This window comes from Silurus meridionalis, chromosome 3 (assembly GCF_014805685.1).
Source record: "Silurus meridionalis isolate SWU-2019-XX chromosome 3, ASM1480568v1, whole genome shotgun sequence".
Classification (NCBI taxonomy): domain Eukaryota; kingdom Metazoa; phylum Chordata; class Actinopteri; order Siluriformes; family Siluridae; genus Silurus; species Silurus meridionalis.
The window spans coordinates 12467243-12492247 of NC_060886.1; the positions used below are offsets into that span (position 1 = coordinate 12467243).

At 36.7% G+C, this 25005-nt stretch overlaps 1 protein-coding gene across 4 annotated transcripts in view; it reads left to right on the plus strand.

Moving 5' to 3' along the window:
• The window catches only part of sox1a (SRY-box transcription factor 1a), a 71852-nt gene that overhangs the window by 36992 nt on the left and 9855 nt on the right, over positions 1 to 25005 (plus strand). The window contains exons 1-2 of one of the 4 annotated variants that reach the window (XR_006925228.1): positions 22492 to 22590; positions 22682 to 22824. The exons of 2 other annotated variants lie outside the window; for them this stretch is intronic. The gene's annotated coding sequence lies outside the window, so the exon portion shown is untranslated. Of the gene's footprint in view, positions 1 to 22491; positions 22825 to 25005 lie in introns of those variants that run through there. One more of the 4 variants, XR_006925227.1, reaches the window with a different exon arrangement.

A 25005-nucleotide genomic window follows, 5' to 3' on the forward strand; every position in this document is an offset into this window, starting at 1 on the left:
CAACCCCAGGTGTCATTTGGTGAAAAAGAGAGATTCAAATTAGAAAAATTAATAACAGCGTGCAGGATGAAGAAGAAAAAAAAATGCATATTTTGGAATACAGCTGTGACAAGAGCAGAGGAATTAGTCCAATTTATGGTGGTAATTGCTTTGCTAATTCTTCTGTTAATTTCTCTTTCACTTTAACTAAGGATGATAGCATAATAGCCAGAGACTTACGTTTAACCCTTTAAGTGGACCTCTATTTTATTCAATTCATTTTCTTTTCTTCCCTGCTCCTGTGCCTCACTATCAAAATAATATATAGAAAATGTCGGTTTTTACAGTACATTTTTATTTTCTATTGGTTATACTTCAAAAGAACACAGAGAAATTTAAAAAAGAGATTCTACTAAACCTCAATTTCCCACCACTTACAGAAACTCGAGTTTCAATAACCTAACATCAAAATAATGTTATGCCATTATGGAGCGTAGTGAGGGAGTAAATGCACAAAATATGTCTTTTTTCAACTTTTGAAAAGACAAATGCACGTGTGTTCTCTTCTTGTGGAACAATTTTGGAAGAACACACAGCAGAACAGTTATGTGGCCTTGAACACAATACCTAAGCATGCTCATCTTGAGTGACTTCAAACTCTCGGCTCACAGCAAATATATAGAGGGAAAAAAACCCATCAACTCTCAGTATGCTTCCAGTTTTCATTCTATTCACACTCTCACAGTGGTTTGACATTGGTTTTGTAAAAGGCATCCAGGATTTGCAGGACCTTGCATTTCCAATGAATCTGTGTGAACTGTAATTCTGCCGTCTATCAATTAAATAATATTATTAACAAGCAGCGATGTGTGAAATGTTTTTAGCTGATGATTGAACATATAAATGATATGGTAGCATTCCAACTGATTGTTGTTGTATCTTTCCAGTATAAAATAAGAATGGTGATATCTGGTATGCATTGAATATTTTCCATGATGTTAAAAATTATCAAAACTATTATATATATACTATACTATATAATTATATATCTATATCTATATCTATATCTATATCTATATCTATATCTATATATATATATATATATATATATAATAGTGCAGTTGAAATTAATGGCTTAATAACACAACACACATTTCTTCACAACATCCTTTCTTTAACCAGATATTAAAAAAAAATTTACTCCACTGAAATTTTTTTTTTTTTTTTTCGATTGTTTTAATAGACTCTTTGTTATGTATATAAAATAATTATTTTATATATATATATATATATATATATATATATATATATATATATATATATATATATTTTTTTTTATCTATTTGTTTAATCTTCTTTTAATTCTCAACTCACTCATCTGCTATTAATGCAGAGTACCAAGCAGAGCGAGCTGATATTTCATTGGATTTTGTCTTTAATTGTTTTCTGAACATTTTTTCCACAAAGCATAGGTCATTTAAGCTTTAACAAGACAAGAGCATCTTTTCAAAAAGAAAGTATGTGTATTCATTCATTTCTAGTAGAGCTACATTAAGATGCACATGCAGTATTTCTTAAAAGAGACAATACAAAAGATACAGAGGAAAATGTCCTTGTCTAATGCTACCATAAACCCTAACCCTAACTCTTTTCAATCTTGGTTAGGTTTTAGAGATCAAAAGCACTTTTTAATGTAATAATTAAAATAAAAAAATTATTTAAGTTCTGTGTAAATGATTTCCTGTTTTTGGTTATACCACATAAGCACACTCAAACAGTGAATGCATGCTGTTTAAATCAGAATGTATTATGTGTGTTTTTTTTTTATGTCATTTTATAGAATCTAAGAACATGGTTGCTGACATGAGGTCTGTCTGGGCTCAGCCAGTCAATTGAATTCTCATCTATCATAGTTAGTTTCCACAGTTGTCATCTGTTTTGCTGTTGCCCAGCAGTCTACTTGAGACCTTTAACCTGAAGGCATTCTGTACAAATTGCATTAGTAGCCCCTGTGCTCTTTAGTGCACCTTTGGACCAATTAAGTAAGACATCTGTTGTGTTCTACTCCAGCATAGTGAACTTACTTGTTTGCTTCTGTGCTGTTTGTTATGGATAAAGTTCCATGTCTTAAAAAAAATACCAGTAAGTGTAGCAATATTTCAGGAGTTGCACTGCTAATAAGAGCTTTTTGTTTATCATTATTGCAAAATAGCCACTTCCCCTGAGCTTTATAAGTTGCATATGTCATTCAGGAAGCATCAGTGCTGAATACTATATAGCTAATTGTCCAGCCTTAATTAGTGCAGCAGTACAAGGTATGCAGTACCAAGAAGAGGCTCCATTATTGTGCAGAGTATTCAGAGCCTGGAAGATAGCAAGTGTCTAAGAGCTAATGCAAATCAAAATAACATATGTGGTTATGAACCAGGTGCATCTCAAAGAAAATGAATAAGGGGAAAGTAAAAAGGGGGGAGAATGTGAGGCATGAGTGGTAGTGAATGCTAGAAGAGAGAAAATAACCTTTGACATAAATTTTAGTTGCATTGCGTACCCATCTTAAATGAAGATTGTTGAGATCCTTTTGAAAACCTTCACGCTCGTGTTTCCATTACCGCCCCTTTTTTTTTTGGCTATATCACTGACTGTGTAGGTTTGTAAGTGCTATTTGCAACATAAGATCAACTGCAGGCACAGCTCATACAGTTTCCTCTATTTAAGTGTCTTGCGAACTGGTGCATTAATGCAATAGAATTATTTTATCTGGCTACTGTTTGTGACAGAAATAACCACTTTCATTAATGGAACTTCTTTAAAATATACATTAATATCATTTCAAGCTAGTCTAAGGCACATATGTGCTTGGAGAGGATTTATTTTTTTAAAACCATGGTAAAAATAATTATTGTGGTAACTGAAATCAGCTTTTTGGTAACTTAAAAAAAAGGTTTATATTCTTCATCTTCTTTTTCTGCTTCTTCTTCTTTCGGCTGCTTCTGTTAGGGGTTACCAAAGCGGATCCTCTGTCTCCATACTACTCTGTCCTCTACATCTGCCTCTTCTAAATTAACTACCTGCATATCTTCCTTCACCACATCCATAAACCTCCACCTTGGTCTTCCTCTTTTTCTCCTTCCTGGCAGGTCCATCTTTAGTATTCTTCTACCGATATACCACATGTCCCTCCTCTGCTCATGTCCAAGCCAACTCAATCAGTCTCCTTTTGTCCCCAAAACATCCTACATGCGCTGTTACCCCTAATAAACTCGTTTCTAATATTGTACATTGTCGTCACTCCCAATGAAAATATCAACATTTTAAACCCTGACACCTCCAGCACTGCCTCCTATTAAACCCATTGTAAAAATTATGATTGTGGTAACTGAAATCAGCTTTTTGGTATCTTAAAAAAAAAGGTTTTATATTCAATGTCTATATTTTATATATTGTCATTAGAGGTATATTAAATATTTACTGTTAAAGTTATATGCATTATATGCACAGACATAGGCATGTTTTACACTTACACACACACACACACGCAAAAACACATGCACGCACACACATGCACACAGTCTATAGCTTGATAGCAGTTTAATTTGGTGAGGTCTGTGTTTTCACTCAATTTTGTCCAATTTCATCTTGAATAAACATCGCTATTATGACTATTCACAATAGCTGAATTACCAAAAGCTTCCCTTGCTACATCTCTGAGCTCAACACTAAGGTTTCATTGTGTCTGTATGAATAGCGAGAGATGAGAAATGTCTGAATCTGGTATTTATCATGCTATTTTTGAGTCATAATATCGATCTCTTTTTATTTTAATGAAACTTTGCATTCACACATGCATATGAGAGAAAAGAAGCGACAGAAAATAGCAGTGGTGTTCTGGTTGTAATGTAGCTACGTGATCTATTAATTATCTTCTTTCTATTGTTTGACTCTGAGGCAGACTCAGCAGACCCGGCAGGCTGATAGTGGCTAAACATTTTTGGGGTCGGCATGTTTAAGATAGGTGTGTTTGTCCACACTAAAGGAGGCCAACACCTTTACTCTCCTTTCAAACTCTCTGAAGACTAGCTTTGTATTTCAGGGTAGAATGGTGCTGAGGAAAATAGCAGCCACAGTAGACTCAGTGCCAAAGGAGCAGGAAAGGGTGGGTGGGGAAGACACGCTCTGAAGCAGGAGTGTTTTTTAACCATGGCCATCTTTATTGTGGTTCATACTGCTCTCAAGGCCAGGGCTCGAAACTCATTATAGGGTCATGCTAATGAATAATGGAGATTTAGTCAAGGCTACATGACTGTAAGTGTGTGTTGGCTGAAACCGTCAACCAGAGGGTACACACAGGCACAACCTTTCACAACCCTTTGCTTGGTCTTTGGAAGCTCAGGCCCAAGGACAACCTCCATTAAGACATCTCACTCAGAATTCACATTCAAACCACCTGAGCTTTCAATTTGTGTTTAGCTCATGAAAGACACCTTGAGCCTGTATCAGAGGAGAAGAAGGTCTCTATACAGCTCTGCAACAAAATTGGCAAACACAGACTAAGGCGAGGTGAACTGAATAGGGTTTGGCCATTCCACTAAAATTTCTTTCTTTCTTTCTTTCTTTCTTTCTTTCTTTCTTTCTTTCTTTCTTTCTTTCTTTCTTTCTTTCTTTCTTTCTTTCTTTCTTTCTTTCTTTCTTTCTTTTTTTCTTTCTTGATAATAACATCTAGCATATTAGAGAACACATAAGTAACAGTATTTGGTTACATGGTCTTTAAAGAATATTGTAGTTATTTATGCAGAGTTTTGCACCACATAGTTCCCTCCATATTTATAAATTTGATTCACCTCCTTATACCTTGTCTTTTCAAATAAAAATTAAAGGTATGGTGTAAAGCCAAACCTTTCATCTTCAGGTAATAAGTGTGACTCGTGTGTGTGCGCATGTTTATGCATGTGTGATGGGAAGCTAATAAATGTAGGCTAACAAGGTTTTTTGCCCTCTTTACCACAAGAATAGACCCAAGATGGCTCTCCCCCTTTCTCTGTCCTTCTCTGTCTGTCTGTCTCTCTCTCTCTCTCTCTCTCTCTCTCTCTCTCTCTCTCTCTCTCTCCTCTGTCAATTTCACTCACACTCTATCTGTCTCTCTTGCTCTCGCACTATTTCTCTTGCTCTCCCTGACACGTAGCAAATATTATTCATAGGTACAAGGGCAGTATTTTGAAAGCAGCAGTTCAAAGGCTTTGGCACGGAAAGCAGAGTGAAGGTGTTTTTTTTTTGAAAGACCAGAGTGCATTTCCATCCCAGCTACAGAGCACAAGGCCATTTGTGTAGATGAGATGAAGAGCAACATATCTGTGTATATGTGCTGGAGGAGGGGCAGAGGTCATACAGTTATTATTGACACAGGGAATTTCAAATGGAGCTTACCTACACACTTTTGATGAACATTTTTTGTATATTAATAGTTGAAATTGAATGTGGTGATTTTAACTAATGTAGCAATCTAAATGTTCTGTTTTACTACAATTAGCTACCAGAATCCTTTTCTGCGGATCATGTCCAGGTCACGTCGGGAGTGAAACCAAGTCTGTGTAGGGTTAACGAGCCGGGCACCCGTTGCTCATCAGGCCAACTAATGAGTTCTCTCACACAGCCCTATCACATGACCTCAAGGGTCACATGACCAACCAGAACCTGTGTGCCTTTCCCTGAATCATCTGAATATTTCATTTAGTCACAGATTAACAGCAATCAATTAGTCATCAGAGCACAGGCAGAATCAGTTGTCCAAAGTCTGCAGCTAATAAAGCCATTCAAGGATGACTGAGCTAGACAGAAGCCAGAGAAGGCCACTGCTGTGTAGTGACCTGAGGCCTGCTTTTGTTGGCTCTGATGCATTATTAGGAATTTGATTTACTTGTAACTTATTACTTGGATGTTTCTGACCAATTTGTTTAAAAATATATATATATTAAACACCTATGCAATTTGCAGTTATATAATGTGTATATATGGAAATTCATTAACTATTTACTTTGTATTAGTGAGGTGAGTGTTAAGGGTCAACAGCCTGTCCTTAGTATTGAGTGTCACTTTTTGCTCACCAAGCAGATCAGGTGTCAGTTGTGGTTTTGTGGGTGTTTTTTTCTTTTTTTTTTTTTTTGCATTTACGCTCCCTCGGTTACCTTTTTATTTTTTATAGATCTGCTGCCCGGTCTTAATGAGTAAAGAAAGCAGTAATATAAAGGAAATGGCTGCATGCATATTTTTGCAACTGAGGAAAAGCAGAAACAAATCCCTCCCTTAGTACCCTTGTTATCATATGTCATTAGCTACATTGTAGATATGTCTGATTTTACAATTGAACAGCTAATGTATACCCTTAAGGCAAAACAAAGAAGAAAGGAAAATAATTTATTCAGTTTATCATGAATTCTTACTGCCTGCATTTTAAAACATCATTATTTTTTTTACTCTGAACTTGTTTTGGGGAAGCTTTTATATTTTTCACCCACCAGCTGTTTTTGTTGATAAAGCTGTTATAACATTGTGAAGTCTGGTCTTTATTGCATGGAGGTCTTTTACTTGAATTTATTGATATATTTTTTTTTTTTACTTTTTTTTATAACTGCTAAAGATACACATTTTTAGCTTTAGTTTCCAGATAGGGTTATAGATGGAAATGATGCAATACATCACCTTTGGTGTCAGAACACACCAACGGTATTTTAGGTGAGTAAAGACACTGGAACACATGGTCTTAAAGTGAATTCAACTAAATAACTCTTCATATTTGGCTGCTTGGATGCTTTTCCAGGCTTGTAACACTGTTTCTTTCAGTTGTTATTTGTTTTAGGGTGTTTCCCCCTTCAGACATCTTTTTTAAGACGTAAAAGGTTAAGGTGTTAGACTTGGCCAGTCTAAGATCTTTGACTTTGGCAGTGTGTTCTGGGTCACAATACAGTTCCTCTTAATTAAATTAAATGCATTTGTTAGAAATTTGGCAGACAAAATGTTTCTGTCAACTTCAAAATAATTTTGATGCTACTATCAAGATTTACCTGACTAATAAAGATTAAGAAGCAACCATGTAAGCCCAAACCATGACATGACCTCTAACATGCTTGAGCAATTAGCTTGTTTGTTTTGGCTGATAAACAGATCCTTTCTTTCTACACATTTTGGCCTTTACATCATTCTGGATAGGTTAATCCTGATTCCCAAACATTAGAGTGGTGATAAGTACTGATGAGTGGTTTAGAAAATGATTAAAAAGTGTATAACAAAAACAAAGCAATAGCATTATAATACCAATACTTTCAGAGGGACCTGTATATTATCTTTTTGCATGATTATGTTACGCATATAATTATATGCATATTGTGCCTATGCTGTTATACACAGTGCCATTTTTCTAACCAGGGACATGTTTGTTCAGGGATGTGTTAGCTGTGCTGATCTAAAAGGTCTGCTTATCTTTTCACCTTTTTGAGGTGAGTAGTGTGTGCATGAATACTGACTCATGTAATCATGACTGATAATGATACATTAATAATAAAGATGATGATCTCTTATGTCTAGTCTGTAGCTGAATAGCTGTTTGTACCTGATTCAGTGGATGATAGAGAGAGATTAGGAGTGTTGTCCTATGCTTCTGAACATTTTCTCAGGGATGATTGTGGCGGTGTTGTGTGTCCTGTTCCCAGGCTGTTCTAGGGTTGTTACTGTCTTTCCGAACAATAATAAGGGGCCTGGCCCTGAAATCTATCAGATAATGACCCTTCTCGGTCAGAAGAGAAAGCTGGAGAGTTTAAATGCTTTTGTGTATAGCTGCCAATTTCATTTCTCTCTTCTCTTCTCTTCTCTTCTCTTCTCTTCTCTTCTCTTCTCTTCTCTGCTCTGCTCTGCTCTGCTCTGCTCTTCTATGCTCTGCTCTGCTCTGCTCTTCTCTTGCCCCAAATATGGAATTATTTGATAAGCAGATGCAGAGTAGTGTGTGGTGTTCATACTACTCCTCTAACCCCCCCAGCTCTTTGCCGAACCTCCCAGGGGAAGTGAACAGGTTATTAAATATGAATTAGAGAAGGGAAGAGGTGGTACATATTCCCTTTAATTTTTGTGTATTATTAAGCAGGTGGCTGAATATGATAGTGCTGGCTGTCATGTATTTAATTAGGGGTTATTTTCCATCAGCTCAGCTTACAGTGCCACTCTGCTGTTCATCTGGAGTTCATGCAGCCTCTGGCCACCGCTCACCCCTGGCATATTCTCAGCTCCTCGCAGCTCATGCTCACTTATAAGGAAGTCAAAGTTTTGAGAACAAAACAAACCTGAGCCTGAGTATTTTTTATGCATTTTGCTGGTATACCAGTGAGTTGCTTTTTTCTGTTGATTAATTTTTGTTAACTGCATAGCCCTCTATATAACATTGTCAGATCATTACAAACATACCCTCTTAATTCAAAGGTGCCAACTTTGTCTTGCAGAAATACAAATAATTAAATTGTGGCTTACTGTATTACTCAGTCTGTAAATATTCACATGTTAAGGAAAATATCTTAACTGTTTAAATGTCTGGATCAGATCTGCAAACTGTTTCCTCATATTGACTTGCATTTAAATAACGTTGTAAGAGAACATACAGTACAGACCAAAAGTTTGGACACACCTTCTCATTCAAAGAGTTTTCTTTATTTTCATGACTATGAAAATTGTAGAGTCACACTGAAGGCATCAAAACTATGAATTAACACATATGGAATTATATACATAACAAAAAAGTGTGAAACAACTGAAAATATGTCATATTCTAGGTTCTTCAAAGTAGCCACCTTTTGCTTAGATTACTGCTTTGCACACTCTTGGCTTCTTTGAATGAGCAGGTGTGTCCAAACTTTTGGTCTGTACTGTATATATAATATATATAACTTTTGGTCTGTACTGTATATATAATATATATACAGTACAGACCAAAAGTTTGGACACACAAGGTGTTTGGTCTGTACTGTACTTTAAAATGCACTAAATGGGCTGTCTTTCAATTCACTTATTTTATTTTTTTTTTACTATTATACTATTACTATTATATTTTGTAAATATCAGATGAGCCCATCAACAACTGAAAAGTTAACTTACAAATATTAACTAACACTTTCTAGAAGCCCCACCCTTCATCCACTTTCCATTGGTTATGTTTTGATCTGTGTGATTGTGGTGTTCGAAAGATGCACTGACGGGACATACTTTTTGTCAGAGGTATAGGGAATGTTTGGAATTCACCAAAGGATGACCAAAATGGCTTAATTATTTACATTTGGGTCAAATTTTACACTTGCTGCATGGTAATGATAATTTGGCAAATATTAAAAATACAGTTTGTTTGCTTCGCTTTTTTGTGGAAATAGACATTGTACCTTATTCTTGGATTGCTAGATCTGGCGTATTATAAGACTCTTTTTTGTGTTTTTGTTTTATTTTATTAACAAGTTAGTAATAGGGAATGGAAGCCCTTAGCCAAACTGGTAACTTGTCCTGACTTAATTTTCAACACACTGCAGGAGTTTAAGTAGCATGCTGGCAAGTTTGTTTTTGTTGATGATAGTGACAGAGGGGGGCAGAAGTTCCCCAAACACTTTGGAAGTGGGCCTCATGGGGAAATGCTTTGAACATGTCTAACCTAGCAAGGACTCTCTTGTAGTCCAAAAGTCAAAAATGTCATGTTAGAGCCACATTTAAAAAAAATGATTAGATTCTCAGATTAATACTTCATGTTCTTGCCACTCTCTTCCTTTCTCATCCCCAGATATATTCTCCTCTTCTCCAAATCTTTTCTCCTTCTCTAATATATTCTCCTCATCTCTCCTCAACTTCTTGCTTCCTACTCTCATATCCACTGCTTTTTTCTCATCTCATATACTTTTCTCTCCTCCCTTCCAGTTCTCCTCTCCTCTCCTCTCCTCTCCTCTCCTCTCCTCTCCTCTCCTCTCCTCTTGTGCCCTCCCCTTTTCTCTCCACATTGTGCTGGCCTATCTGATCCTCAGCTCTTTTGTTGCTCTTTGAAAGGCCCGACCCGACACTCATTATTTTCTCCTTTATCTTCCTCTCTGATTAGGGTGGTCGGGTTTGACAGTCGCCTCCACAGAGATCCTATCCATTACGCTGTCACCACGGGCAGTTTGTGTGTGCGTATGTTTGTGTTGTTGTTGGTGTGTGTATGTGTTAATGTATATGTGTGAGAGAGTGGGAAAGAGGAGATCAAAACAGAGAGTATAGAAATGCCAATATATGTTTGTGTGTGTGTGTGTGTGTGTGTGTGTGTGTGTGTGTGTGTGTGTGTGTGTGTGTTTTGCAGGTTACAGTGTCAACATAGGGTGTTGTGTGAGAATCAGCATCCCATCTCCAGCTAATTATGCCAGCCACCTTGTTAATTAAATCCCTGTTAGAGGTGGAGGCATAGCAGCTAATTAAACTGCTCTCTCTGCTCATAATTACAGGATGATACAGTGTGGAGCTGGGGAAATATGGAGATATTTGATGTAATGGGTTTTGCTGTGCGCTCTAGAGCTACATGCTAAATTAATGTCTTGGCTTAAAGAACTGGAGTTAAATTTTTATTACTATGCTGGGTTGCACATTGTGTGTGAGAGAGAGAGGGAGAGTGCATGTAGCATTATGTCAGTAGGTAATGCCGGTTCAGTCATTGGATTGCTGATGCAGCCAGCCTATTCTGAAACATCCACTGTGCTGCTATCGGTTTTCAGTGACCTTATCCTGGACGTTTGTGTTAGTTAAATGAGAATGATTGTGTGTGTTGCATGCTGTGTCTCTATGAAATAGAACAAGCTACAACATGGTTGTTTATATGTGATACATTGGAGATATTTGTGCAAATTATAAATGTTACTGTTGCTTTATCAGCGTAATGGTGAGTGTTGGGTTCTACTGAGCATCTCTGGGAACAGTGAGACAGCACAAAGTAATGGAATCTCAGTGCTTAAGCGTATGTATGTATATGTGTGTGTGTGTGTGTGTGTGTGTGTGTGTGTGTGTGTGTGTGTGTGTGTGTGTGTGTGAATGTATGAATGTACGTGCTCTGTGTGGAGAGTCTAGAGAGCCCTACATCCATGATTGCTCGATTGCTGGTTTTGCCTCCAAATCATAGGGCTGTGTGGCTCAGTGATGAGTGCATTTACCATCCTGATGACCGCAGTTCCTGTGTTGTGTATTTATACTGTGTGTGTGTGTGTGTGTGTGTGTGTGTGTGTGTGTGTGTGTGTGTGTGTGTGTAGATGTGTATGCATGAATAGGGAATGTGCGTTTTGCTGTGGCCTGCATGTTAAATTTGTTGCATAAAAAATGTGAAAATGTTAACAATTCAATTTCAGGCTATTCAGAATTCAATGTATTTAAAATTGTACTCCATAGTAATAAATAAATAAATAAATAAATAAATAAATAAATGTATTAATCAATAAAGCAATAAACTAATAAATCAATAAATCAATTTATCACCTAAACCAACCAGCCAACCAAACAATTACTTACATTAAACATTAAATATAAAAAGAAAAAGAAAGTTTATTGTAAATAAAGGTACCAAATGCGTTTACATGAAACAGGAAAGGAACCTTGTCAGACAATTTTTTCAGATTTATTTACTATCCTACATTTTTGAAAATTATAGCATTATTTAGGTTTGCTAAATTACATCAGAAAAATACACAGAAGTTTTAAGACTTGATGAGATACAGGTGGAAAAGCCTGGTCATTATGCACAGTGCCATGTCAGGCGAAAACCAATCACAGAGAATCTCCACACCTCATGCCAACTGTCATGAAGCATGGTGATGGAGGAGGGGTGATTTTGTCTTATTTTGCAGCAAAAGCTCCTGGGAAACTTGCAGCCATTGAGATAATAATGAACTTTACTTTATATTAAAATAACCTTTTGATAAATGTGAGGCCATCTGTGCAGAATAAGGTAAGCCAAACTAGGGTCATGCAACTGGACAATGATTCCATGCATGCCAGCAAATCGAAATCTGAATGGCAACAAAGAAAAAATCTAAGTGTTAGAATGACGAAATCAATATCTGAACAATAACACCAATGAGATGCTGTGGCAGGATCATAAGAGAGCTGAACATAAATGTATCCTCTCAAACATCAATGAACTGAAGCAATGTTGTAGACCACAATTTCTCCAATAATTTGTGGGAGACTGATGGCCCTAAAGATGGTCCTAGTGATGCTTAATTATAGGATGTACTTATTTTAACAGATTTTTCGAAAAATGCAATATATTGATCTCATAATTGTTTTTGTTGTCATCTGAGTCTATTGAATTGCTTCTAGAATAAGTTTGAGGATCACATATTTTTATCTACTAACACTATAGTACACTTGTTTTCATTAGGGAGCTTCTATATTCTTTTTTCCATGTAAAAGTAATATATATATACATTCTGGCCATGCCATTAGTGTTGGCAGTTTGTAATATTGTATAGAAATTCCTCCACATTTGCAATGTCCACTATGCATATAATGGTTGTGATTTGTGTTTTATGGAAGGGACTGATGTTCTGTAATATGGAGTTCTTGCATGACAGAGCACCCTGTGGTTTTAAGGCTGAAGAGATTAGCAAGCCTTTGACCTGTCATGTTGGTCCAGTGTTAGAATTAATAAGTCTGACAGGGTTTATGCTGTTAAGCTCCTGTGAGCTGTTTAAGTGAAAGTGTACTCATAGGGACTCAGTAACTTATGTTTGACAACTACTTATAAAGCTACAGTATACCTGGGTAATTTAATTCACAATGTATTACTTTTTTTTTTTTTTTGCTTGTAATTTATGGATTGGTTGTTGTTTAACATTCATTTTGTCCTTCTGTAATGGTCAGAATGTCATTTAACTTTAAATTGCATTATCATAAAGAAATAAACCTGAATTTGATGAGCAATATTCACCTGAGTTAATGGAATATGCAATTTGGGGAGAAGTAATTATACGAGTTTGCGGGAAATAGATGTATTTTTTCCTGGAAAGGACCGAAATGAATTTAAACATTAATGGGCCCCTTGATTTGCATCACAATGGTATGTTATTGTCATGAATGCAGGCTGATATTGGATGTGCATTTCTGTTGCTCGAAGCGCTTGTGGTTTTAAAATGCACAGCAAAGTTAAATATGCTGATTAGAGGCCTTATCTGGCAACATGGACCGTCTCATCACTTCTGTCAATGGCTGCTTCATTTAAAAAAAGATGCATTAAAAATGGCGAGTAGGTAATCGAATATAAGTGAATTAGTGGATTTTCCCCTCCACAATTTCAGCTTTAACCAATAGACAGAAAATACCGCAGTAAGCAAAATTCAGGGGGAGCTTTTGAGGACTGGGCATCTTAAGGCATCGGGGGGCTTCTTAGAAGCTGCTAGTCAATAGGAAACTTCAGGACATAAACGAGAGAGGGGAGAAGAGAGAGAGGGAGAGCAGCGAAGAAAGAAAAGGGCAGGTGTAGGTTGGAGACTTTGATCCACTCAGACCTCTTTTAAAAGCATGACCTCATTTAGAATGCTGGGAGCCAGGATAGGGTGAGAGGGGGTGCCCAGTGCCCACCAACTCTCTCTCTCTCTCTCTCTCTCTCTCTCTCTCTCTCTCTCTCTCTTTCTCTCTCTCTCTCTCTCTCTCTCTCTCTCTCTCTCTCTCTCTCTCTCACACACACACACACACACACACACACTAATCAGCAGGGTACCTCATTGACCCTTCATCCCAAAAAAAAAAAGGGGGGATCGGACAGGGGGACGAAAGAAGCTTTTAGGCTAATTTGGCTCCGGGAGGGCTGCTGCCCTGTGGCTGTATGCTAGCTCCTGGGTTTGAGCTGTGCCACCTCTCTGAGAAGACCAGCCACTTGGGCACAGGGAGGGACTGTGGGCACTGGGTCAGGGGGTGCTTTTGACTTTTTATGCCAAGAGGCTTTTTGGTGTTTGTTGTTACCATGTCACCTCTAATTAGTGCTGTGTAGTGAGGTTAAATGAGATTACACAGTTTACAGACCCTGCTGTTCAGCTCATGGGCATGCTAAACAGTTTTTTTTACACATGACACACACACACACACACACACACACACACACACACACACACACAGACATTCTCTATCTCCATAGCTTCTCTCAGACTAAAGCCAGAAACTGCAACAGTTTGGATAACTTAATGAGAAGATGAGAGGAAAATTATTGAAAATTTCTTGAGCATTCTATAAATAAAAATGTGACATATTGGACAGCAAGAGAAAGTAAAAATTGAATACATTTTGTGGACTTTTTTTGGGCCCAGTTGTCTTTATAGTCTCTAATAATGTCTAGTATGATGTGTCACTTGGCTTTCCGTCATCTGCTGATTCTCCTCACATGCTCTTCAGCTAGAAACTGGCATGTGCTCTCTGGAGCGTAGAGCATCTGTGTGAGCCTTGTAAATTCAAGCATAGCATCCAAGCCCAATAATAGGTGCAGCTGGGAGCTCTGGTCCTAACGAGGCCTAAGTGGGAAAGTGGTTAACAAGGAGACCATCGCTCTCTCTCCCTCTCACATGCTTGCCCTTTTCCTCCCCCTCTTCCTGCTCCTTCACTCTTCGCTTTGCCTTGTGCATAGCAACCATTGTGCCCAAAGTAAAAACCCTGCTTCTTCCTAAACAGTGAAGCTGCTACATTAAATTGCATAGCATTTCAATTACAATACACTAAAACCTCCACATCATTTTGTCTATTTTCTTTCCTTTCCTGCTATTTCTTTTGCCTAAATTTTCCCTGAATATTTTTTTTTCCTCGCCTCAACACTTACACCCCCCTTCTTTTTTTTGGCTCCTCTCTCTCTCTCTCTCTCTCTCTCTCTCTCTCTCTCTCTCTCTCTCTCTCTTTCTCTGTCTGTCTCTCTCTTTCTCTCTCCTGCTCTTTCTCTCACTCTCCTTCTCTAGTGTTTGGGGGTCTTGTCTGATACCCATTAGCGTTAGGGCTTATTACCTGGGTAATGAGCTACACAGTCTCTAATTAGCTGGGGCCTGGAGAAGCTGACATTATTCCAACCCCGGAGCCGCCACAGCCATTAACAGAGCTGCTCTAAGTGATCTGTCTGTGGACTGTTAAAACCATTACATTCATTATATATCAATCAAAGGAAAGGTGTTGCTGCTAATTGAGGAGTGGGAACAATGCTTAAAATCTTGCCGTTATTGATGGGTAAAAAAGGAAAATAAGAAAAACACCCCATCAATGTCTGGATAATGGTCATATGTGCTCTTGCTATGATGGATAGATTTTCTTACATAATGGATGATTTATGTCTTAGTGAATATACCATGTCTTAATGAAATTATCTTTAGCAAAGCTTCTCCTCATTCTGTCAAAAAAAAAAAATCAGATGAATTATTTAAAAAAATTTAACTAAACTATTACATTCATTTGGCAATACTGCTAAGCACTATTTTAACTGGCAAAAATTTTGTTGTTATATTTTGCACAAAGATATTTATTCAAAATAAATGAAAAATATTCTTTTACTTTCCTGTAAAACCATAAATTCATTACAAAACTAGACGCTGTCATATGTGCAATTTAATGCAACGGAAATTTCTGGGACTGTCTTATAAAGTGTTTCTCAGTATTGGATCTGTTGTTGCTACTGATGTATTTCATTTTAACACACTAGATGAAACTCAGATCTGCAGGCTTCTCAAAACCTACCATGCAGTCATGAGCCTTTTTACACTTTGCTACATTAAAACGGGGAGGGGGTGGTACAAGTATGATATTAATTTAATATACCCTGTTCCTTCCTAACATTTATTCTATTTTTGAAAGATTTGCTTGCTTATTAGGCCTGCTGAAGTTTGGATGCTTGAAACCAAGCAGGTTTTGTGGGAGGGGGAGAACCCTTTGAGCTTTAAAGCCTTTGAGTCCATATGTAACACAAGGCTTTTAGACTTGACCTCACACTTCTCGTTTTGGCCCATCTTCTCTCTTGCTCTCTTTTCGTTGTCTTTAAAACATATGAGGCTGCAGACAGCTCTGGACAGAGATATGGGGAGCCTTCAAAGCAGTGTTGTGACTGCCGTTTCATCTGAGTACAAAGAGCGACATGGAAATGTGTTCAGCCTTTCAGTACATTTTGCATTTATGCTAATGATGCATAAATCAACAGATTGCAGGAGAACCGTGATGCCATGTGAATCTGTAAACAGACATAAGAGGCATTGCTTTAAATATGCGTGCTGTGGTAGTGACTACATGTGATGTGGCTACTAGTTAATTCCTTAAACTAGATACTGATTAATCCATGGCACTTAATAAATATATTTAATTAGGATAATTAACAGAAAAATTAAATAGTTTTTAAAGTGAGGTCTATGAGGCATAGTGCACAGTTTATTTAGGTACATTTTTGTAAAACGCAATACACCATTATCAGAGTTCTTTATCATTATCATATAAGCCTGTATAACTGGCCACTCGAATTGAAAGGACTTTACTGTAAGTTTACATTTCTGATGTTTGGCATAAGACCTTATTCAGGTTGACTCAAATAACTGTTTCTAAGTCTCTATTTTTAAACACATCCTAATAACCAGATCAGGGACTAGTGGTACCATCCATTAAAATGGCCTGTTAAGGTGTGTCTATGAAAACACCATATTTTTTTTATTGTTGAAGACTGGCATTGACTCAACTGTTCAGACTTCCAAGGAACACTTGTTTCACAATGTGGATGCTAGGACATTCAGGACAGACAAGAGTTTTGATGTCTTTCTTATATCTTCCTTGTAGCCTGAGAGATGGTGGGTTAAATCAAGCAGTGCTAGAGGTTTGGAGTGAGCTTGGTGTGATAGATGCTTTATGGTTCATTTTTGTCTTTTGTAGGCAAGCATCAGTTTTAAATCTGATGTGGGCAGCTGAAGGAAGCCAGTGGACCCAGCATTGCAATGGAATGGTGTGGGAGGGAATACAAACTCTATGTATCTAATAAAAAGCCCAAATAATTTTTGTGCATTGAAATAAAGAAAAAGATATTAGAATATTTGAAACTGTACTGAATGGGTCCATAGGAATTTGTTTCATATTTTCGGGGTCCTTGGCTGGAACAATATGCGAATCAACATTCCTAAAATAAATAGTTACTAGGGTTCTATAATTGTTTAACAACAAAACGCATGAATGGAAAAAGGTTTGTTGAACTAAATTGAATGTTTTATATATCAAATATATATGGAATAGTCTGATATCTAGATAGACAGACCGCTCACTGAACTGATTTTAAGCCTGGCTCAAAGAAGTGTAATTTTCCAACTTGGTGTTGAGCTGTTGTGCAGTGTGATCATTGTTGGTACAAGCAACGCTCCTTTCTACATTGCCGTTCATTAGGTTAGGAAGGGATGCTATTTATTGTCCAGAATGGCTGTGAGTTTACTGAGTGTATCTGTTACATCACTACTTTTAAACTATCGAGTAGGTGGCCCATGACAGAGCCAGCCTTCTTGAGCTTTTTTTTCATCTCCAGCTCTGATGCTTCCTCCCAAACATACTGCTCCATAGAATACTGCACTGACTACCATAGACTGGTAGAAATTATCCAACATCCTACTGCAAACATTAAAGAAACTGAGCTCCATGAGAAAGCAGAGTCTGTTAATCCTGTTTCTTTATACAGTCAAGTCAAGTCATGTCAAGTCAAGTTTATTTTCACAACGGACATTGTCTCAAAGCAGCTTTACAGAATTTAAGTTAAGAGTTAAGGTGAACGATGTGTATTTATCCCTGATGAGCAAGCCATTACTACTGTGGCAAGGAAAAACTCCCTTAGATTTTATGAGGAAGAAACCTTGAGTGTTAACCTCTGTGTTAATATTCCAATCCAACTTCTTGTTGAGATTGATACCAAGGTATCAACAGCTGTCATGTAGCTCAGCATCCTAACCTATGATGGTATCCTGACCAACATCCTGACCTATGGCTGGTTAGGGGTTCTCTTCCTCCTTAGGTCTACCACCCTCTCCTTGCACCCAGATGAGTGGATCTTCAATCTTATTGGAACATTGAGTTCTTCAGAGTGTAAATAACAGTGGTATAGTGTAACAGGCTACTAATGAGGCCTGCTAGGGAAAGGTTACTCTGTTTGTTTATGTTTATGAGAGAGTGCATGTGATGAACTGTGGGAGGGGAAAACAATGATTTGATTATTTGTAATTGAATGTCTGCCAAGTGTTTAATGCACCAGATTGGGCACAATAGCAGTGAGAGAATCAATCGCATATGATCCCTCCATTATCCCACTGAGACAAAGTTGGGAGACAGATTGCAGCAGTAAATGACAGAGACAGGCTTGACACCTGCTCATGTCTCCTTGGCTCCCACCGGTTTTGGAGAGAGGGGACTTGATTAGCTGAGCATTGCTAATAGATTGAGAAAATTACCACAGCGGTATCCTGCTGAAGAAGTGCTGTACCCTGAGAGATGTTTAACCACTGGCAGCCCAAACAGCCATAGTAAGAGATTAATGAACTGTGTAGTGATCGGGTTCAGAGTCCTGATGATGATGGGGTTCAACAAGACTCTGCTGGGGATAATGATCCCATGATGAACTGTATACACTGTTGCTTTATTCATAAGTCTGACTACCATGTAGTCAAATTTAAGTCAGTTCATATTTAAACTAATATTGTAGATATGACTTAAATGGCTTTTAAAGAACATTTTTAGTAAGCAATTTGAAAAAAGCTTTGAATTTATACCACACCAACAAACTACATTTTAACACATTCAAGCCAGATATAATAACCAATTATTCAGTTTGTTTTTAGCTTTTTTAATATTTTAATTGCTTGATTAAATACTGCCGCATTAACATAAGGCCATTATATGAACTGGGTGCTAGGTATAATTCGTTTTTTACTCATCTACCAATGCCTAATGCCTTACAGCTATAGGGTCCCTGCTTGAAATTAATCTCAGGTTAAAGTTTGTTTGGAGTTTTCTTGTTTCCTCTCATCTCACAAAACATGAAGGTAGTTGAATTGTCTAGGCTATTTGTATTTCACATAGAGCTGTAAAAATCATGTCTTTTGTGACTAACGAATTCAGACTGAGAGTGTGATTAATTGCAAGGGAGTATACAAGAATGGTTTAGCAAATGTATTTCTCATATAGAAGGCCATTTCTGTATGCAATAATATTTGAATGTGATAGGTTTTTAAAAGTTTATTAGGAATTATATTAAACAGTGTATGGCATTTTCTTTCGGTGCATTTAACTGTTTCAGTCTAACTTACAATGCACACTTAAACCTCTGCATGTTCATGTAGGCTTTAGAGATTTTTTTCTGGTAATAAATGGCATTCTCTTACTTTTTTGCCTTTTTTGCTTTGTACAATATATCTTTACCTGTCACAAGGAACAGATCAATTATTTTGGAATGCTTGTAATATATTCTTCTTCTTTACTGTATTCATCTAACATAGGTACTTCAAATGTATAGCCTTTATAGTAAATATAGAAACCTAGTAAATATAATAACTAAGTAGTGTAAACCAACCATAGCTACCACCATCATCATCATCATCATCACACTGATCATCGTGTTGATCTATAGTGAGAGTTTGTGAGCTATTCCAGATACTTTTCAGATCCCAGATCCAAAGCAGTGGTGGACAGTACCAAAGTAAATGTAATTTGTTAATTTACTTAAGTATCTTTTTTGCGTATCTGTACATTACTGAAGTATTTTTATTTGGGAAGACTTTTACTTTAACTTCACTACATTTCAGAGTCAAATATCTTTCTTTTTACTCGACTTTTTACTTTACATTTTACAAAATCAGTTGTTCCTTTTTATTTATGCATGGATAAAAACTTAACTGGTCAAGCACAGAGCAAGCAACCAATCAGGGTAAAGCGCACGCTCTGTTTTGAACTTGTTTTGATTGCTGCTTGGTGGTATCTACTTATCACTAACATACAGTTCAGCATCAGTTCAACAGCAACCATTAAGGCAGAATATTTTGAGAGTAATAAATGATGAAAGAAACTCCTGACACTAACTTGCCACAACACCTTATTGCTTTGATTTTTTTTTAAGTAGCTTTGGGCTTTAAACTCATAATCATTTTAATAGAATCAATCAGTGTTTAACTAATCAATTTTAATACTAATACTAATCATTTTATTAATAAATTGGTGTGCTAAGAGTAACAGTACTGTATTTTCACATAAACTGAGTTTGATATGCAAGAGTCTTGTGATGAAAATAATAATAGGACATTGAATCTATAATAAATCATATCACAATGAATGCTTAAGTAAATTTGGGGGAAAATTCTTTTTTCTTAATTAAACGTTTAAAGGGAGCACTTTTACTGGAGTAATATTTTACTTAGTGTATCTCTACTTTAATTCGGCTACATAGTTTGTGTACTTCATTCACCACTGATCCAAAGGAGATGGACAACATACTGCAAGCATCAAGTATCAGATGGAGATGATGTGGTTCCCACTGGGCCTGCCAAAGCTGTTGTATAATGGCTTTCACTTCATTACACTGTCAAAGACATATGGTACACTCTTAGCAAAAAGGAGTTCTATACAGCACGATTATTTATTTATTTTTAGCAATAGTAGATATTTAAAGAATAACATACAAAATATTGCACATGGAAACGTTTTTATTGTCTAACTGCATTTAGGATTATTTGATTACATTATCTTTCATGGAGACTACTTTATAGAACAAATGTTCAGCATATGTTCTGTGCGTTTATCGCTTATTATGATTATTATTGTTGTCATCATCATAGTCTTAATTTTTATTATTATAATTAAACATCATTATTATTAAATTATTTCATATTATATTACTATAAAATATATTAATTTATAATATAATATATTATATATTACTGATATATAACTGTATAGTAGTATTAGAGGATAATATATATTTCTATATTATAATATTATATTAATGTATAATAGTCATTAACTGTATAATGTCGTTCGCATGCAATTGCTGTTTTGCGCAAATTGTTGCTAAAACAAATTTGGAGTTTACAAGTACAGTTTATTACATATCCACCAGCACTAAGACAAATCTTCTGTACTATACTGGTTGGAGCTTCAGTGTTACTGTGTTTACTGTCTCACTGTCTTCTGCTATTCTTTTTTCAATAAAAGTTTGCACTGAACTGTATAAAGTATGAATGACAATAAAAGCAGACTTGACTTGATGTGACTTTAAAACATTCAAAGGTTGTTCAAAGGTTAAGAATTAAAATGCATTTTTCAGAGCCCTGCCAAGGTAATACATCAAAGGTGACATCAATATCAGTTCATTTGACTAGTATGCTGCAATATTGCTAGTTCAGCTATCTGGTAGAATGTGGTTATTGACCCGTACTAAAATTTTGCGATACATATTCACTCCTCACACTCATTTATTGTTATATAGTCTAATAAGAAACACACCGTGAAAAAGTAGCTCAACTGCAGTACACATGAGATCATTTTCCCTATAGCATAGCAAACTGCTTCTCTTCACTCACTGGGTTTCATTTGTAGCTCTAACTCACTTGTGCTTCGAGGTAAATGCTACATAAAAGTGAGATTTGACGTTTCTTTCAGATTAATAAACTGAAACATTTTGCGGTTTTAATCCTGATGAGCAAAAGAGCAAAACTGGGCCTTTTCTCTGTGTCAATTAGGGTGATCCTAGCTGATCATGAGCGTCTGTGACATGTAAGAAAATGTTAAAAACAAAACAAACAAACACGAGGTCCAGTTTAAGGAGGAGTAGTAGTGAATTTGAGTTGTGGGTAAAACTGTTCCAGCTGTAAGCAGCCACATACAAGATTTTCACAACATTATGAAGAAAATCCATCTAACACGGGTATTTCAGGTTTAGTCTGAATATGTCCCAGGTGTAAGTTCTGATCCATGTCAATCCATATCAAGAGTTGATAACTGTAGAAAAATGCTGTTGGTTTCCTAAACTTTAAAGTGGTATGCACTACTTCATTATATAACAGGCATTTCTGGTCTGTAATGAATCTTGAATGTACCGTGTATTGACGTACTTTTGTAGTGGGCTACAAGCGAGAAATTGGATGATGCGTGCCTCATTTTCCAGTTTGGAGGAGAGGTTATTATTGAGCCTTTCTTTCTTTTTTTTTTTCAGAGGCACCCACTGAGACATTTTCTTTTTATTGTCCAAATGAGCCTATACGCATAAGTGCTGTATTGTGAGCGCCTAGTAAAATGACAAAATGTCTGTTTAGGGACTCTTTTATATAATTTTTGTAGTGCTCTCCGGAGCCTTCTAGTAGCTGAGAGTTTTGAGGCGATCAAGGCTGCGGACTTGCTGCTGCCGCTGCTGCTTCCGCTCCTCAAGTCCGCTTCTTTAGAGCGGAGTGGCCGCGCGCCGAGGCTCCGCCCCCACGCGTCTCCTGCGCGCGCCGCAGCTGCTTTCAAACCCGACTGCTCGACTCCATTCATCCTCGAGAGGGAACAAAAAAAGTGGCTATTTATTAGAATACTTGTTTGCCATTGTTTCGCGCTACACAAAAGGCGCTTCATTATGTAAGAAGGAGCCCTTTCGCCGGGAGAAACAATGACTTGAAATTGTCTTTCGAGTCTATAATAAATTTCATTTTCTTGCTTCTCTGCTCAGTGTGTAGTGAGTGGTGGGGATGGATGGGGAGCCGCGCTCGCGCAGCTTTGGCGCACTAAACTAGTTTGGTAAGAGGGATGGAGCGATAGTCTCGAGCAACAACAATTTCTCCAGCACAGCAAAACGGCACCGGTGGAACTCGCGTAAGTTTACTTGATCTGAAATGCAATGATTCGGATTCATTTAGAGAGAGGGGAGGGGAATTCGGATTAAACCGGATAACTTGTAGACTACACGAATCGAAGACAATCGCAAAGTAGATTGTGTTATTTAGATACGAGCGCGCGTTGTGTTAAAGGACTAATCATTGTAAAAAAAAAAATTATAAAAAAAATTAAAATAAAAAAATATCGGATAAACCGCTGCCCACAGTATCATATTTAGTCTGATTTTATATATATATATATATATATATATATATATATATATATATATATATATATATATGTGTATATATATATATATATATATATATATATATATATATATATATATATATATATATATATATAGTTAAATGTCTTCGGATAAATTGTATGAATTATAGATATACACATTTTGCAGTGTGAATTTCTAACGCTATTGTATCAGAGATCGGATGTCAAAGATACCGCGCGACGAAGGAAAGCGTCCTTAATTCCACCGAGACAGGAGTAACAGATTTCCTAAATACAAATCTGAACAGATTACTTACAAAAAAAAGTTGTTTAAGGTTACTATAAATAAGTAATAACTGTAGCTAGTTATACTGTCATTGTTTACAGTAGAATCAAAGTTTATAAATATGCTTCCGATCCATTATATATAGGTATATTTGGATTGCATGATTTCTTTAGTATTGTATCACACAGTTTTGCAATGGTAACATAATTTCAACTCACACCCACCCTGAAAGCCAATAATCAACAATTACAGAGTAGCATTGCCCTCTGTTAAATATATATATATATATATAAACGTGAACCATCAGGTTTTAATAGTAAATGTAATAAAACTGTAGCTTCAAATCACTGTTAATGGTCTTAAACAACGACACGAGATTCAAGGTTAAATAGAAACGTCTCATCAAATAACAAAGGGGATTGACAGTGTAGTTTGTTTTGTCGTCATAGATTTTGTAAATGCGATCTTGTTTTTAAACCTGACGAATCATATTTTTTTAAGACATATATTAATATGCTAACACGCACGTGCCTAATATATTCAGACAGACACTATTTTACACATGTAGGCTTCGGAACCAGAATCATGCACATGTGGGGGCAGTTAACAGAAAGTATACAGACCTTATAGTCTGTAGAGTCTATAGACTTTTTCACTCAATTAGTGGACATTTGGATTTGGAACATTTGTCCTATAGATTATGAAATATCTTTTATCTAAGACCCAAACCCCCTCTGCCAGGAGATGTTTACTGTTCCACTCTGCCTACTGCGTAATTATGTTTGTTGAGGCGTGCGGCCGCTTCCACCTGTCAGATGGTGATGCTAAACTGCCTGCTCACAAGTTCAAGAGACTCTCCAGTTTTGGGAGTTTAGCAATGGGAGGGAGAGGATAAACCGAGGGGTTATAATCCGTTTTTCGAAAAAAAAAAAAAAAAGCTCGGCTCTATGTTTGGTGATTTAATTTACGCATCATTTCTCGCAAATATGCGCTTATACGCTTTAACTTCTATATTATTGCTTTCTGGTCCTGAGAGCAAAGTATAGCTCTAATAAAAAGCTTATTAATTTATATAGTGCCATTGTGGGCTCTGTACTAAATCTTTTTGTGTTTCCATAAAGAGAGCGCATCCATCTTAATCTAACAAATAAGAACCCTTGAACAATTATGAGGGTCAGCGTTGTTTGTTCAGGGGAAATGATGTGACCCCTGCACTCGCGTGCGCGCGCACCACCGCCATCTCGTCCTGTCTCGTCCCGTCCAGTGTCCCCCCGCGGGCGCAGTCTGCGCTTCTCCAAAGCGCGCAGTAAGGGACAAGAAATAACAAGGACAAAGTAAATGTGTCCCACGAGGGTTACGGTGTGTTCCAATTGACTTTAATCCAAGCGAAATGGAAACGCCTAATCTTACTAATCCTCTCGTCAAGCAGTTTTATGAAAACATTTGAAGGAAAGATAAATTGTAAATTAATCGGCGTTCAACCTAAGTATGGCTTGTCCTTATGAGCAACGGTAATACAAATAAATAAATAAAAATCCCACAACGGTAATAAATAATAATAAATAAAAACTAATAATAACAACAATAATAATAAAGTAGAAATAATAAAAAAAAATGGTTCTGTTTGTATTATTCTACTGCGAGGTAACGCATTTTTTAAA